A 14,305-nucleotide genomic window follows, 5' to 3' on the forward strand; every position below is an offset into this window, starting at 1 on the left:
AGTTTTAATTTTTTATTTTCAGACAATTATCAAAGTTCATGCACTCAGACATGATCAACTTCGCTCTCCAAAATTCCAGGACATGTTCAGATTTGCTTGGACACATGCAGGATTTGACGGTCTACACACGGAAAAACTTGAAAACGTTAAAAACGTATGTTTTGACAGAGCACAGGGAAAACTGTGCGACTGTGAAACTTGCATTCATTTGTTGCCGTTTATGTGACAAACTCTTATGTTTTCATCACTTTTTTGGGAGTGATTATCACATCCACAAGAAAACCTAAATCGGGCAAGGTAGAAGAAACTTTTTACCTATTCGCCAAGTGTGCAAGTTAGGTGGGTCGACAACATATTCCTGTAATGTGAAGCACATGCCGTCACCAGTGTCGTATAGAATATTTCAGACGTGTTTTCCTGTGGAGGAATCGGTTGACCTATGAATTTGCTATCAAATGTTTTCGGTTCCTATTGAAGAGGCACGTCCTTTCGTCTACTAATCGCACGGTTTTGCGGTGCGGTCGCAAAACACAGACACTAAACTTATTACAGTGAACAGAGACGTCAATGAATGAACGGTCAGATCGTAACTTTGCGAAAATAAAGTAAGTAAAATTTTTACGCGAGGGAGGACTCGAACTAAGGACCTCTCGTTCCGCAGTTACTCACTCTAACCACGGGACCAAGGCGCTCCTCAGCTTACACACTCCTTGATGTTGCATATCTTACACTTGGACTACTCAGTTTGTATAATTTGCTTATTTTTTCATAGTTCCACACAACTTCTTCCTGTTTTCTCGATTGATCTGTGTTCAGTTTTTCAAGGCCTATCCACTGTGTCAATTTATAACTAAATCTGAGGGGGGTGCGATGGGGAGGTTCCCTTGTAAGTAACTAATAACAGGAAATAACTCTTATTGATACAGTACTTATTTCAGTGGTGAGATAATGGTTCACAGTTTATGCCAGAACACTGTAATACATTACATAATGTCTGTGGTATTCTACTGTTTATTGGCCAATTACAGGTAGATTGCTGTTACCAGTTCTCTAAAAAGAGTCATGCTGGTCAGTGCAAGAGGTATGGAAGTTGCCTGAATTGCTCTGTAATTATCGTGTCGTAGGCAGGTGCTGCGTATTTGACAATAATATCTGCGCGTACAAGGCAAAAATGGGATGTTCTGGAAGCTCGTGACACGCTGAGATTACTCGGAAGTAACATCAAAATGACGTGTGCTTGTCCAGCAGCACATTTCCTGTAAGCCGAGCATGACACTGATACCAGCTTCTCCAGTGGTTAAGTGGGCATCGGAAAGCACAACACATTCGAAAGTAAACAGTCAAATATTTGTGACAAGCGAGGAATATAAATGTCATTGCTGGTTTCAGAATCTGATACGAATGCGAAGATGAAATAAATATTAGCATATAGCAGGACATGAACCTACTTCCTTCCACTCCAAAACTCGATATCCTAACCGACCCCACTGCACACATGCAACACTCAAAAACATTATCATTCATCTTAGGACCTCCTCAAGGCTTGACTTTATTAATAGAATTTTAATTATAAGAAATCGTACCCAGGATGCCATGTTTGTGATAAATCTTCAATGCACCGTTCCCTTGAAATGGTATACTGCCATAACACGCAAACTATAATACAGAAACTGCGAAATATGATGAAATTAATGTAGTATCTCCAAAGCTGTTAGTTTCCATGGTCACATCAAGTGATATGTGATTTTGACGTCACTCCTCAGTAAACCGAGTGTGTAACGAATTTCTCCCTTCTCGTGCATCCCCATCTCCATGGATTTACTACCTAAGACTCTGTAAAGTACACTGATGAGCCAAAAGTTCATTATCACTGCTTAGCAGTGTGCTGGTACATCTTTGGAACACACTACAATTGCGGTTCTTCGAAGCATGGATTCGATGGTACGTCGTAGACTTCCAGAGATATGTGGCGATGCAACTAGTCGAACGTCAAAAACAATCACCGAAGAATTGAAGTGTGGAATATCTTTCTTTTACTAACTCTGTATTCCCGCCTTTAAGTGGCTGGCATTCTGTTTATCTATTATATTGTCTCGTGTTTCATGTATCAACCACTGAGTTACAGTGAAGTGTGCCATTTAAATAAGAAGAAATTTTTACTGCACTTATTGTTGATCAACGTTTCCCACAAGTGGTGACCAAGCAGAAAGCCATGGATCACGAGAAGCTGGTAAGGATGAAGTTAAAACGCCAGGCACAATAGACGCCGCCTCGTCGGGGCAGTTGTACGACATTCAGAGTGACTACTACTGCGGTTTCTGAAGTGCTTCCAGTCAACAGTCATTAGCGGGAAAATTGGTGTAATATGCAGCATGCGGACAATTTACCGATACGCTGCACTGCGTCTTCTGCGCCGTGAAATAAAATAGCCATTCCTCAGTACATGCCACAGCAGCCATATCTGTGGTTCAAACTACTTAAACTTTCGTTTGCTGCCTACGGTGTATATGATGACAGTTTAGATTTTGTCCTTACCATCAGTGCATTTGACTCTTAAACTAGTCTGTTACTCAAGACACAAAGAATTAAAGACATGAGCTACCAATGGGCAGTGATTGACGTCAGCGGGGGAAGTTGAAAATTTGTACTCAACCATGATTGGAACCTGGGTCTCCTTACTAGGCAGATGCTCTGACCACAATGCCACAGCCGCATGGACTGTGCTAGCTCTCCTCCTGTCAGACCCAATTTCTCAGCTTATTCCACACACTACTTATATACTCACGTCAGAAAGAACAGACACCACAAATATATCATCTGTTATTATCAGACATTATTCATAACATGCCCAGTGTGTGCTATACCACACACCTTAAAGACTACATGCTTCACCGTGTTCGAAAATCAAACATGTATTCAAGAAGCGTTAAAAAACGAGTGTATAGGTGACAGAGCCCCATCGGAATTTTGGCACCATCTACGTTCGTTAGTGACTGAATCTGAAATTTCAGACGCAACATTAACACAAATGTGGGTCTGTCAGTTGCCTTTCGCTATTAAAACCACTGTGATGTCTACTAACAACGAAGAGTTGGGTTCTTAGTTGCATATGGCTGACCAAATGCATAGTATTTTGTTACATGACAATTTAACTGGGAGCTCTGAACCTGGTAATAGTGTAGCCAGAGGACAACAGCTACCGCTGGCTGAGCAAATTCGCACACTTCAGCTAGAGAGCCTGTATAGGGAGAGTGTGGCCAACCGGACGATACGCCGGACATTTTTCTGCCAAACTGCGGGCGGGACTTTTGAATGGCCAGTAATGGAGTAGTGGAGTACACACTCACCGAATCAAAAACACAAGACAATATGGCGAAATCATTCGTTAAATGCCTTTCTTTACAGCTATAATATACTCATATTAGCCTACTACGTACATCACAGGAAAATTTGATACAGTGGCTGTAAAAATTATTCGTTACTTCCATTTACCTCCTTTAAAGTTCGTTTACTAGACATATTGCAATGAAAGTAACGCAAATAAAAAAATTTAGTGTATAGCATTTGTTTTGTATCGGAAGTGCATAAGATTTAACTACCTGTATTACGTCAGATGAATGAAAGTCGTAAGCAGTTGTTTACTTGTGACATGCAAAAAGTGTGAGACGTATTAGTACTTCTTGTCACGTCTTCAAACTTTTTGCATGTCACAAGTTAACAACTGCTTACGACTTTGTACTGAATACCTCTCGTAGAAAACAAACGAAAAAGATTACAAAAATCAGGTAATGTTTAATGTAGGCTACTCTAATAACGACCAAATATAACAAGAAAACTACCGTATCCCTTCTTCCGCACAGCAAGTAGGCCTATTAAAAACTGTCTTCAAGAGTACCTGCAATTATTTACTACGAATAATGTTTCAGCAACCACGACACCTGCGGAAAACGTGCTTACAAGTGCGTCAACAGTCAGGCGATAGGCCTAATACTGAAACCAAAATAATGCCTCTATGGAACAACCAATTACAGCACAACCTGGCATCGTTTACAAATGGCTGCAGAAAGAATTACAGATGTCAAAAACAATACTGTACAATTACTAACGTGAAACTTCCTGGCAGATCAAAACTGTATGCTGGACCGAGACTCGAACTCGGAACCTTTGCCTTTCGCGGGCAAGTGCTCTACTCTGGAAGGAAGTTTCATATCAGCGCACACTCCGCTGTAGAGTGAAAATTTCATTCTAGAAACAACCCCCAGACTGTGGCTAAGCCATGTCTCCGCAATATCCTTTCTTTCAGGAGTGCTAGTTCTGCAAGGTTCGCAGGAGAGCTTCCGTAAAGTTTGGAAGGTAGGAGACGAGGTACTGGCGGAATTAAAGCTGTGAGGATGGGGCGTGAGTCGTGCTTGGGTAGCTCAGTCGGTAGATTCAAATGGTTCAAATGGCTTTGAGCACTATGCGACTCAACTGCTGTGGTCATCAGTCGCCTAGAACTTAGAACTAATTAAACCTAACTAACCTAAGGACATCACACACATCCATGCCCGAGGCAGGATTCGAACCTGCGACCCTAGCGGTCACGCGGTTCCAGACTAAAGCGCCTTTAACCGCACGGCCACACCGGCCGGCTCAGTCGGTAGAGCACTTGCCCGCGAAAGGCAAAGGTCCCGAGTTCGAGTCTCGGTCCAGCACACAGTTTTGATCTGCCAATAAATTTCATATCAGCGCACACTCCGCTGTAGAGTGAAATTTTCATTCTAATTACTAACGTGTTTACTTCAAACATGTAGGCCTACCGACTTCATCACAAAACACTGTATTATTTCAACTCGTATTTAAGACCGCAAACGCTAATTACGTACTAAAAACGATATACAACTAAATCGGACATGCATGCACAACGCATAACAAGTCTCTCAATAATTCAAATACCTTTTAATCGTTTCCAAAAGTCCTCTGAACTTCAGTTCAACTCAAAAGCACGGCGAACATAGGAACCGCGAGAGACGTTTGGCAGTAAAATGGCGCCAAAGCTAATCAGCCAATCACGGGCAACTCTCTCTGTATACAGGCTCTCTAACTTCAGCACGACTTGAGCGCTCTCTGGCTGGAATTCAAAGATCTCCAGCAGAAGGGCTGGCTCATGACAGACAGCAGGCCAGCAGCCGACGAGACGCACGCCGCGATTCTGGGTCTAGCTGCACAATCCGGATAATGACTTCATTTTTTATTTTTCAAGCTGTTTTGCGACTACTAGGGCCTGCCATCTTATTACTTTATGCAGGCCAAGAGCTCCACACGGACCACATAGCGGCATAGCCAGTACCCATGGCCACCACAGCGAAGCAAGCGCTGCACTGTTGAGGCCATGGGCACTGTCGCCCATGCAGCACCATTTGGAGATTGGGCTGGGTAGGTTGTAGTACATTTCTAGATTCATCATTTAAATCGAGTTCTTTCAAGGGTCTATCAGTTCAGTTTCTTCGGCATCTCTGTGACACTCTCCCATGGGTTAAAAAAAAAAAAAACTGTGACTGTTCATGCTGCCCTTCTCGGTAGACATCAGGCATGAAGGAATGAAAGTTGTCTGAAATAATGCCCATGTAGTCCAAAACGTTCATGGTGCCTTCGATTGCTATCACAGACCTTATGGAAGCGCAGGTGAATGTCCCCCATAGCATAATACTGCCCCCACCGACATATCCCTGTGGCATGCAGCACTTCGCCTGGCAAGGTCTATCCAGACACGACCACCGAACTAGTGTAGCAAGAAACATGATTGATCCGACGAAGCGACACGTTTACATGATCCACCTTCCAATCTCGATGATCCGGTGACCACTACAATCGTAAATGACAATGTTTTTAGGTCAACGTAGGAACACGTTGAGGGTGTCGGGTGAAGAGCCCCATGTTCAACAATATGCGCTGAACGACTTTCTTCGAAACACGTGTACCTGCATCAGATTTTTACTCTGCCACCTATACTGCTTTATAGAGCAGGCAAGTTTCCAACCTCTACTTTCTATGATGAGGCATGGACGGCCAACACGGTAACGCGTACTCGTGGTTTCACTGTCCATAAACCACTCTTCATATATGTTCACCACAATAGCACATGGACAGCCGACCAGCTTCGCCTTTTCCGAGTTTCTCCTTCCCAGGCCCCTGGCCATAACAATCTGCCCTTAGTCAAAGTTACTTAGTTCAGTGGGTTTATGTTATCAATGGATAGATTGTCTCTGCTCTGATATATTTTCCTTCCGCGTAGTACGCGCACAACGCCACCAGGTGGCATTCAGTCTTGCGGTGGGCAATGACGTAATGTTTCGTCTCATCGGTGTATCTCTAGGTGGTATTTCTGCAGTTTCTACTGTTTTGTTAGAAAGTCAGCACTCAGAAACATAACGATGTGTTAGATAAAAACAGTTACAGAAAGTAGGAATACCATCGCGAAAATGACAGAAATTAGTGCTTGTGTATTGAGGCAAAATGCACGTAAGCTAGCGAGACACGACATTTTGAAGTCTATGGACCATGTCAGTGATAAAGTCATTGGTTCGTGGGGAGTTCTTGAGATATTGCGAACGCTTGTAAATATTTTTCATCAGTGCTTGACGCTGTGTAAAGCCTCTGGCAAAGCACAATTGTGATAGTCTAGGCAGCAACAGTAGCAGCAATAGTACAAGGAAAGATCATGTCCTTTAAAGAATATAACAGGTAAAAGTCTTTGATTTGTACAGAAACAACCATTTTTTTACTTATATATGTTCCTTAAAATAGCCTGAAATGAAAGAAAGAATTAAGGGCGCTTCTCTCGAACTCTGCACGCTAGAATTTTGGTCATTCAAAGCACTTATGGGAAGAGAGCAGACAAACTTTACGCAGGGTGCAGTAAGTAATGGCATTTTTTTCAGGAGCTGTCTGTGAGACGTTAGGCGTACCCATTCCATATCAGAGTGTAGGAACTGCCACAAATGCTATAAGAGGTACGATCATATTTTCCCAAAGTACTACATCATGTGGTTGGATAGACAAGTACACCAGCCACCATTATATTGCTTTTACTCTTCGTTGCATTTATATGTGGGAACTGTAGTATAGGAATCTTTCCAGTACAACACTCCCAGGGCATGATGCTCTTTCTGGCAAGAATAGTGGTGAAGAAATGCAGTCGTTGACACCGATACTGATATATCAAACAGTCGTTACGTTATGGATGACGAAACAAATGTAAAAATAGCTGTACAGATTTTTAGCAAATCATCTTGTCTCGCGTATTACGAAGCACAGGGGAAACTACGCAATGGGCCATGAACACTTCATAGGTTCGTATCATGCAGAGCCGTGGTCAATACTTGAACTATTCACGTGCAGCTGTATATAAACATACACACAATCAGTGATTCATTAGGAACTGGAATTTTTCCTAAATATCTCGAACTTCTAAGAATCTTACCACTTTTCAAGAAAGGCGATCCTGAAAGTATTGATAACTGTAGGCTATTTTCGCTACTGTCATCCTTGTCAAAAATTTCTGATTCTTTCGTGATGGAAAGGTTAACAAGTTTCTTAACGAAGCTCCACATTCTCATTGAACCCCATTGTGGATTCAGAACAGCTAAAACACAGAAAAAGCAATTGTAGACTTCATCGGTATGCATGCGACGGCTCATACCTCGGGTACTATTGGTGATAAAAGGTAGAGTCAACTGTTACTGATAGCCCTTGGGCTAGTGACCAATTACATACCAAACAAAAGGATCCTCTTAGTGTCATTATCATATAGTTTAGAGTCAAAGTATGAATATTACACGCTGCCTCTTGCTTAGTCAAATGGAGCAAATCGGTTGGTTATTTTTGAATCTAATGTGGTCTACTGTGGGCTTGATGGGACTTATGAAGCTACCATTAGTTCAAAGGCGGTTCCAGGGAAAACACTAAAAAAGGGATTTTTCGCTATATTTTCGCCGTCACCAGCTGACCAAAAGCCAGCCGCGGATTCCGAAACGGCAATGCACAGGAAATGGCTCAAATTTTTACAATATATTCCTAAGATTCCGGTCTCGAGCAGCCTTGAAAATTTTCTTGATATCTTTATCCGTTCCCATGATACAGAGGTTCAATGTTACCCTAATTTTACAAGTAAAATACGGAATGAGACGAAATCTAAATAATAAATTATCGCGTGCTCAGATCTTAACGATGTATTCTCTAGGCATTTATCTAGAAGAACAATCTTCCCGTTCCTAAAAATCTTTACCCGTTATCGAGAAACACCCCAAAAACTTGTATTTTAAGTACTAAAACCTAGCCACGGATTCCGAGACGGATGAGCACAGCAAGTGAACGTAATTTTTACGATATATTCCTAAGATCCCGGTTTTGAACGGTATTGAAAATTTTCGCCCTATCTTTATCCGTTTCCGAGATACAAAGGTTCAAAGTTACCCTACTAGTAGACGTAGAATACGCACGTAAAGGCCGGTGTAAGGGGAAACCGTAGTTTATAAAGTCATATAGCACGAAGAAATAAGCTGTGAAGTGTCTCCGTTATTACCGAGGAACCCCATGTCGTAGTACTGAAGCACATGCAAAATTTTGTGCTCTTAAAATCCGGTGTGGGGTGTAAAATTAGTTTTGCATTATTTCAGTTTCACGTAAGTAAGCCATCTAAATTTCACTGATCAATAGATTTCGTTTCATATGAATTACATGCCCTACTGCAGAAGGGAAAAGAAGGGAATCAGCGAAAAAATGCTCCTATCGGAGCACAAAAAATGCGAATATGCTCCTACTTATTTAACAGACTCTGACTGAAAAGTGAGATACTAGCTGCCTCATTCTAGCTTCCACAGCACCTTTATCAAAAATTTTGGCATACAAACATATTCGCGCTTTCTTATGGTTGATTGGGTGATGTTGGGAATGGGGCCAAACAGCGAGGTCATTGGTCCCATCGAATAGGTTGGGAAGGAAGTCGGCTATACCCTTTCGAAGAAACCATCTCGAGTCAGGATGGCCGGACACTGGTTTGAACTGTCGTCCTCCCAAATGGGAGTCTACTATGCTAACGACTGCGTCTCCTCGCTCAGTGCTTTTTTATATGTTGAAGCAAAGGAAGACAGTAGCAGCGGCAATGCGACGGACAAGCAATAAATACTGGAAGACATAGTACAAAATGATTGTGTTATACATGTGCAAAGAGCGTAGGAGACAATGGCAGTGTGAGAGAAAGAGAGGAAAACGGTGGAATTGGAACGTAGTTTGCCGGCCGAAGTGGCCGTGCGGTTAAAGGCGCTGCAGTCTGGAACCGCAAGACCGCTACGGTCGCAGGTTCGAATCCTGCCTCGGGCATGGATGTTTGTGATGTCCTTAGGTTAGTTAGGTTTAACTAGTTCTAAGTTCTAGGGGACTAATGACCTCAGCAGTTGAGTCCCATAGTGCTCAGAGCCATTTGAACCATTTGGAACGTAGTTGACAGAGACAGAACAGTGCAAGGAAAAAGAGTAAAGAGTGAAGGAGACACTGCCAGACTGGGGGCGGGGAGTGGAATAAAGAAAAAGAGAAAGTTGAAATGTGTGAGAGGCAGTGATAATAAGAGACAGAGTATATGACAATGAAAACAAGGAAGAGACAGATAGTGATACTGCAGCAGTACGAAGGAAGGAATGAGATAGTAGCACTAAGAGAGAGTAAGAGGTAGACAGTAACAGGAGAAAGTAGTTGTAGGACCGAATGAAGGGGACTGTGGCTGTGACACAGGAGACAATTACAGAGAGACACAAAGAGATAACGACAATGAGTTGTGCTGAAAGAGTGAGTGAACTATGGGTGGATGGATACGAGCGACTTACAGCTATGGCCTAGTGGGTGTCAGTGAGTTGCAGTTATGGGAGCTTGTGGGAGTTTGAGATGAGTTGTATATAAACAAATAAAAATAAAAGACGTGAATAAGTTCAAACGCCAAAATTTTTGGGAAAATTTGGTGCTGAGGAAGGTTGAATGCCACACCTGGTACCACACTTTTCAGTCAGAGTCTTTTTAATAATCAGGAACATATTTGTATTTTTTATGCTTCGATAAGAGCATTTTTGAGTGGATGAAGTGTATCTTAGAAACATTTGAAGGAGGACAACAAGCATCCCGGTGCAGTTTTAATGTATCAAAGACATCTAAGACACGTAAAATGGTTCAAATGGCTCTGAGCACTACGGGACTTAACATCCGAGGTCATCAGTCCCCTAGAACTTAGAACTACTTAAACCTAACTAACCTAAGGACATCACACACATCCATGCCCGAGGTAGGATTCGAACCTGCGACCGTAGCGGTCGCTCGGTTCCAGACTGAAGAGCCTAGAATGGTTCAAATGGCTCTGAGCACTATGGGACTTAACAGCTGTGGTCATCAGTCCCCTAGAACTTAGAACTACTTAAACCTAACTAACCTAAGGACATCACACACATCCATGCCCGAGGCAGGATTCGAACCTGCGACCGTAGCAGTCGCGCGGTTCCGGACAGGGCGCCTAGAACCGCTAGACCACCGCGGCCGGCGTGAAGAGCCTAGAACCGCTCGGCAACACCGAAGACACGTAAACATAGGCTTCCACGACCGTTGTTATTGTCCATAAAATTCTTCTTGGCTGCCATTTGTAACAGCTCTACGGGATGACAGATTTCTCATAGCAACCCACACACACGCGCGAGAGACCACAACTGCCGTAGGTGCATGGAGTATTGGCACGCCTCAGCCAGCACTAAGCAGCAGGTAAACAGCACTTCTGTCGCCCGTTTCTCAGTCGCCTATTTTTTTACCAATGGCAAACGCCAGGCAACGACGTCTGTTTCCACCAATAACAAGAAATAAAACAAACACGTCTGAAGGACGGCTAATACCCCTCCTCTTCATCGTCAATAGCCTATCAGATTAAGAGAACAGATTCTTCCTCTATTTTATAAGAAGTAAGGTTTTTCTCATTCAGCAGTAAGCAAAACTCCCTGAGGAAGGGCATTTGCAATAATGACCGAAATGTCAGAGGAATCCTACGTATTGACAATGCGATCACATACCCTGCAGAATTTTATGGACATTTGATACAGCTCATCATGTCGTCCTTTGCCACAAATTGGATGCAATAGGAGTAGAAGGTATAGTCAATTTATGCTTCAGATCCTACTTGACCAAATATTTATTAAAAAAGAAAATGTTCAGAATATATTTAAAATGGTTAACAAATAGTTAACTGATTCCAAAAACCTAAAAAGATATGTTCCACAAGGAAGTATTTTAGGGCTAATCCTGTTTTGATATACATTAATGGTTTCCCTATCTGCTATGGCACAAAAATGTTTTTAGCATACGACAGTAACACAATAACCACAACAAAAACTTCGGTACAGCTATAGAAAAAAGCAAACTTAGCAGTAAGTGATAGTCATATATGAACGAATACTAATAAATTAGCACTTAATACAAAAAAGGCAAATAGCATCAACTTTGCATTATCAGAATCAGATTGCTTTACAGATAACGAAGGATAACTAGAAGGTACTGTAAAATTTCATTTCCTTTTCGCACTTATGTGTTAGTTCTGTTCAGTAGGACCATTTTCGGTGGCAGGGGAAAGCGGTTTTTTGTTCAGCCTCCAGGTGTGAGTCGACCTTTCCCTAATCCTGCTAATGGGTATGACAGTTGATGAGACAGACATCAAGGGCACGTAATATTCCTGTGACAGCCTGTGTTTTCCAACTCTCATTGTTGAGAAAATTCTGAAAGTGTGAGTGGGAAGTAAACCTTCAGAAGCGCTGTAAGTGTGCAGGAAACAGCTAGTTAAACTGCCCACATTTGCTCCTGTTTCTGATTGTCTGAAGGCCTACATGTCACATAATTTCGTGAAGTGGTTTGGAGCTCCTGAAATCAAGGAGTTTGCCAGTATCCCTCGCAGTGTGTAGAGGTCGTGTTCTCTCTGGGACAGAGATGTTTTGGTACGATATTTCAGAAGTCGGAAAATGATCCTTCGTGATTAACAGAGTTGTTTCTTGCAGTGTAGAAAACTAAGAGATAACAGATACATGTTTACGTGCACAGACGTGGATTTCGGGCTACGTAATTCCGGTTTTCTAGGCGACTGATGTTCTTTTTAGCAAGTGTGCAGACATTCAGTTGGCAGATACGTCAGAGCAGGTTTTGGAACCATGTAGCTAACAGGAAAATGATGCTTCAGTGAAAGAGACACACTTCGCGAGGTGTTCTTAGAAGCAAATAAATCATATAATTTCCGTGGAAATTTGAGTGTGATGTTCTTGTGTGTCCTCTGTTTTGTTTTAAAACTGATGATTTGTTTTGTTTATGAATAGATTATTGGTGGGAGAGACAAAGACCAGTTTCAGACAACGTTGCAACGGTTTGCGGTGCAAATCCAGTAGTGGGACCTGAGAGAACTCTGAAAGTAGTTGGATTGCTGCAAGGCTATGAAACAAGACGGTTTAGAATATATATGTACTTGTGAGAGTTACTGTTACCTATGTCATATACACAATAAGTGTTATAGTACATATGTGTCAGTTAAAAGAAGGATAGAAATAGTTCTTAATACATCCTATTTATACTGCAGCACACAGGCCATTTACATGTTCGTAATCAAGTGCTTATTTCTATAAAAAATTCCCCTTTTTTAAAGAAGGGATTATTAAGAAGTAGTTTTGTTTCTGTATTTGAAACCACTGGACATTGTTACTGTGTATCAGAACCTCTAATGGTTATGCTGTTCAGAGTTTTTAACTATATATTTACCAGCTGTACCTGGCCACATGTTGCTGTGGCTCAGATTCGATAAATGCAAAAGAAAGAAAAGAGAAAACGTATCCTAATTCCTTTCTCCCCCATCTATCTGCCCATCTCCTCCTTCCCCTCTCTTTGTTCATCTCCCTCTTCCTCTCACTGTACATCACCTCCTCCCCTCTCTCTGCCCATATTCTCTTCCCCTCTCTCTCACCATCTTCTCTTGCCCCCTCTGTCCATCTCCTCTTTTGCGTCACATATGTCAATTTCCTCGCCCCCCCCCCCCACCCGTCCCCTCTGTCCATGACTCTTCCCCCTCTCTCTGACTATGCGTCTTGTTTAATGTTATTGCAAACTCAGATTCTGTAGTCTAAATGTTTAAAAGAGTATCATTTAAAATTTGAAGCAAACTGGTCAAGAACTTTTTGAGATTTTAGGTAATAACATTTCACTTATGTATACACATCAAAAAAAGTTTTGCATCACTTCTGTTCCGAGACTTCCGGAACTTGTATAGAGAATTGGAATAGAGAACAACACAAACATCATTTCCGCCCTTTTTATTGCTCATAAAAATCACACATTGCATGTTGTACCACCATACAGCGAAACCTTCATAGGTGGTCATCCAGATTGCTGTACGCGCCGGTACCTCTGATACCCAGTAGCACGTCCTCTTGCATTGAAGCATGCCGGTATTCGTCGTGGCATACTATCCAAAAGTCCATCAAGCTACTGTTGGTCCAGATTGTCCCACTCCTCAACGGCGATTCGGCGCAGAACCCTCACAGTAGTTGGTGGATCACGTCGTCCATAAACAGCCCTTTTCAATCTATGCCAGACATGTTTGATAGTGTTCATGTCTGGAGAACATGCTGGCCACTCTAGTGGAGCGATGTCGTTATCCTGCAGGAAGTCATTCACAAGATGTGCACGATGGGGGCGAGAATTTTCGTCCATGAAGACGAATGCTTCGCCAATATGCTGCCGATATGGTTGCACTATCAGTCGGAGGATGGTATTCACTTATCGTTAGGCTGTTCGGCGCCTTCCGTGACCACCTGCGGCGTACGTCGGCCCCACATAATGCCACCCCAAAACAGCATTGAACCTCCACCTCGCTGTACTCGCTGGACAATATGTCTAAGGCGTTCAGCCTGACCAGGTTGCCTCCAAACACATCTATGACGATTTTCTGGTTGAAAGCATATGCGACACTCATCGGTGAAGAGAACGTGATGCCAATGCTGAGTGGTCCATTCGGCAAGTTGTTGGGCCCATCTGCACCGCGCTGCATGATGTCGTGGCTGCAAAGATGGGCCTCGTCATGGACGTCGGGAGTGAAGTTGAGCATCATGCAGCCTATTATGCACCGTGTGAGTCGTAACACGACATCCTGTGGCTGTCCGCGGCTCGTGGTCTTGCGGTAGCGTTCTCGCTTCCCGCGCACGGGGTCCCGGGTTCGATTGCCGGCTGGGTCAGGGATTTTCTCTGCCTCGAGATAACTGGGTGATGT

At 42.8% G+C, this 14,305-nt stretch overlaps 1 protein-coding gene across 1 annotated transcript in view; it reads right to left on the minus strand.

Annotated features, from left to right (window-relative positions):
- The window catches only part of LOC126249484 (dynein axonemal heavy chain 7-like), a 1,193,512-nt gene that overhangs the window by 765,130 nt on the left and 414,077 nt on the right, over positions 1 to 14,305 (minus strand). The gene's annotated exons all lie outside the window — the stretch shown is intronic.

This window comes from Schistocerca nitens, chromosome 3, assembly GCF_023898315.1.
Source record: "Schistocerca nitens isolate TAMUIC-IGC-003100 chromosome 3, iqSchNite1.1, whole genome shotgun sequence".
Taxonomy (NCBI): domain Eukaryota; kingdom Metazoa; phylum Arthropoda; class Insecta; order Orthoptera; family Acrididae; genus Schistocerca; species Schistocerca nitens.